The sequence below is a fragment of the Dermacentor andersoni genome, chromosome 1, assembly GCF_023375885.2.
Source record: "Dermacentor andersoni chromosome 1, qqDerAnde1_hic_scaffold, whole genome shotgun sequence".
In the NCBI taxonomy this organism is placed as follows: domain Eukaryota; kingdom Metazoa; phylum Arthropoda; class Arachnida; order Ixodida; family Ixodidae; genus Dermacentor; species Dermacentor andersoni.
Window position 1 is genome coordinate 300,653,545 of NC_092814.1, and position 3,928 is coordinate 300,657,472.

The following is a 3,928-nucleotide window of genomic DNA, read 5'->3' on the forward strand; positions in this document are numbered from 1 at the left end:
GGCCATGTCAGTCATGCGGGTGTCCGCCCAGATCCTAATGAAATTGCCGCTGTCGCACAGTTCCTTGTACCATCGGATAAAAAGGCTGTCCGGCGCTTTCTGGGCCTCTGCGCATATTATCAGCGCTTTATCGCAGACTTTCTTCGCATTGCGTCGCCGTTAACTCGCCTCATGAGGGATGGCGTTGCTTTTTTATGGGGCGACGAACAGCAAGCTGCATTTAACGATTTGCGGACCCGTTTACAAACACCCCCTGTGCTTGCCCACTTTGACGAGACAGTTCCTACAATTCTTCACACTGATGCCAGCAATGTTGGCCTCGGAGCCGTGCTTGTGCAGTGCCAGGAGGACACAAAAAGTAATCGCTTATGCAAGCAGAACGCTCACGCACAGAAGCAAACTGCTCTACAACTGAAAAGGAATGTCTCGCCGTCGTATGGGCGGTTACAAAAGTTCGCCCATATTTGTATGGTCACCACTTTAAAGTTATCAGTGACCATCATTCGCTCTGCTGGCTCACAAATCTTAAAGATCCTTCCGGGCGATTAGCACGTTGGAGCCTTAGACTGCAAGAGTTTGATATGATGGTCAGATACATACAAATCAGGGAAACCCCATACCGACCCCGACGGCCTCTCTCGCCCATAGAGTCAGCTCCTTCTTTCGACACGTCTACCATTGCACAACAACAACGTGATGACCCTGAACTGCTTGGCCTGATTAACTTCTTAGATGGACGAAGTCCAACCGCACCTAAGGCTTTTGCAAGAGGATTGTCATAGTTTCTCTTAAGGAACAAAGTTCTATACAAAATGAAGTTCTCCTCGAGCAGATCCAGTTATTTGCTCGTGGTTCCTACTGCTCTTCGTTCTGAAGTACTGGAAGCATGTCACAACGAGATCACTTCTGGGCATCTAGGATACACGTGAACGCTAAACAGAGTGCGACAAAGATACTATTGGCCAGGACTGCCCGTTGCCGTGAAACATCACGTTCGAACCTGCATAGTCAGCGACGCAAGACACCTCCAACGAAACCAGCCGGTTTGCTGCAACCCATCCAAGTACCGCAAACGTCATTTGACCAGATCGGGATGAACCTCTTCGGTCCACTTCCTACCTCTACTACGGGTAACCGCTGGGTTATTGTAGAAATGGCTATCTTACTCGCTACGCCGAAACAAAAACTATCCAGGGAGGCACAGCCGCAGAGGTGGCATGTTTTTTTATTGAGCATGCTGTCCTGAGACATGGCGCACCTACCATCGTCATAACAGACCGAAGCACCACATTCACAGCCGCGCTTATAGATCACATCCTGATGCTCAGTGGCACGACTCATCGAACGACAACAGCCTACCATCCACAAACAAATGGACTAACAGAGTGTCTGAACAAAACACTCGAATAAATGCCTTCAATGTACTACGTGAATAAAGAGCACAAAGATTGGGACGGGATTCTGCCTTATATCACGTTTGTTTATAACACGGCTGAACAAGAAACTACACGGATGACTCCATTCAGCCTTGTTCACGGACGGGAAGTAAGGACAATGCTCGATGTCATGCTGCCACACGAACCTGACGACATTAACACGGCTGCCGATGCGTTTACGCAGAAGCCAGGCCGCTCGAACGCGTGCGAGTACACCGGCAGTAAGAGTACGGCACAGGTCGCTATAATGCCCATCGTAGACCTGTAACTTACGAACCCCGTGACCGAGTATGGGTCTGGACGCCTATACGAAAACGGGGACTGTCCGAGAAGCTCCTCAGGCGATATTTCGGACTCCGTAAAGTGTTGCGACGGCTAAGTGACGTCACATAAGAGGTCATTCCAGATAGCCCTTACTGCACAAGGCGCCGCCAACACCGTTCTGAACTTGTGCACGTAGTGCGCATGAAGCCCTATGTCAGTGAGTGGCTGTACGACGAACCTTCCTCTATTGTTTAGCATCGGGGCGATGCTCTTTTAGAGAGGGGGCAAATGACGCGTGCTCTATGTAGACGTGTAGAAGACGATGACGACAGTTCTTTAACGGACTCCGTGTAGTGGGACTGGGGAACTGCAGAGACGAAGAAGACGTCTTGGTTCTGGTGGTTCTGCAACAGGCTGTACCGCCGTCTTGCTCAACGTATTGTTGTTTCTTGTTCGCGTTGAACCGCGACATTATTGGCCTGTGGACTTGTTTATATTTTTCGGGTGAGCGCTTTTCACCGTCCAACTGATGTTATCGCTCAGCGCGAGACGCGCCCACATGTATCGAAAGTTTCTCGAATGTTATCGATGGTTCTGTGTCACCCAAGCTTGTGTAATCTGATTGCATGTGCGACACAAATTGTGTATAACCTTCGGGAAGACACGTGGGCACAATCGATTACTCTGGCACCTTCGATGACTCGTGTATAAAAGCCGACGCGCTTCACCGGCAGATCAGATTTCTACGATCGCCGACTGCGTTCGCCGCTATCGTTGTGCTTTAAGTACAGCCTGTTTTTGTAGGCACAGGTTCGCCCCAATAAAAGTTAGCATCGTCATTCACAGTGTTGCTACCGTGTTCTTTACCGTCACTACTAAGTGACGATATATATCGCATTTACCCGCGTAATCATCGCACTCGCATAATTGTCGCACCCCACACATTGTCCACTTTCTTTTTTCAGTAAGCGTTGTATCCTCGAAAATCACTACAGTGACTGCCGTTTGCTTGTTTCGATGCATGGCAGCCGCTTGACCAGACTTTTCACTCATTTCATTTTGCGAAGCTTTTCCGCCGTTGCATACGCAACAGCGCACGTGCGCTCGAAAGTTTCCGAATTTATCAGAAAAAGAAATGCATGTATATTTCTGCTCCATTTATTAGAAATTTCTCTCACCCTGCTGTCAGGTTCGTGTTTATTAGTTGACCTTGCCATAAAATTTTTCATTTATATTTTGTTTTCTTCTTCCCACACGCATACACTGTGTATAAAAACAGCTTGCCCGCAGACACAAAGGATACCACTTGTGCAAAAATGACAACGGAACGCGGTTCGTTCAACTCAGAGGTCAGTGGAGGTCGCAGTACAGGTGTCCTATGACAAGGTGGTGGTGCATTGCCCCTCCTCAAGGTCGCAGAAAAATTGCACTGAAGGATAACAGAAACACTCCCCTAGCAGCTGCGACCCCCCACATGTCACCTCTTCCTGCATTCCATTGGCTATGCTTTCGTCTTTCCTCCCTTGTGGACACGACTGAATGGGCACCTGTTGACGTGAGTTATTGACAAATGGCCTACCTGATTTGTTTTCTTTAGTTTTTTCTTCTTTTTGATAATTCCACTGTATGTACCCGCAACTTTGCACTCCTGCTGAAGCACCATTGTATGTTCGCACAAGTTTGCATTCACGGTTGTTTTCGTTGACTTTGACATGAGCAAATGCACATGTTCGTATTCATGACGCCACTAAATATACGCGTGATTGTGGTCATCAACTACTTTTTTTTTACGTCAGTATCTGTACACGCGCAAGTTTGTAACGTTTGTGTTGACGTTTTTGTTTGCTCTCTCTGGCTTTCTCCTTTCTTTAGAAGGATGTATAAATTGAACTATGTGCGCTTCCAATCGCGCCCTTGATGAAGGCTGGACCCCGGCCGAAATGTCAGTAAAGTCCTGTTATTTTTCATACATGCTTCTATTCTTTTGAACTATTGCTGTGCCGAATCCTGTGATTCTGTGCTTCATATGTATATATACCCCGGCTGCGGCAGCCGCATTTACATGGGGGCGAAATGCGAAAACACCCGCGTACTTAGATTTAGGTGCACAGTTAAGAGCCCCAGGTGCACGGTTAAGAGCCCCGGCGCCCCCAGATGAACGGCATCTGTTTTGGAATGCATGGCGCTCATAGTGTTCTAGTTGACAACATGCAAAGCCTTTCCGTCGC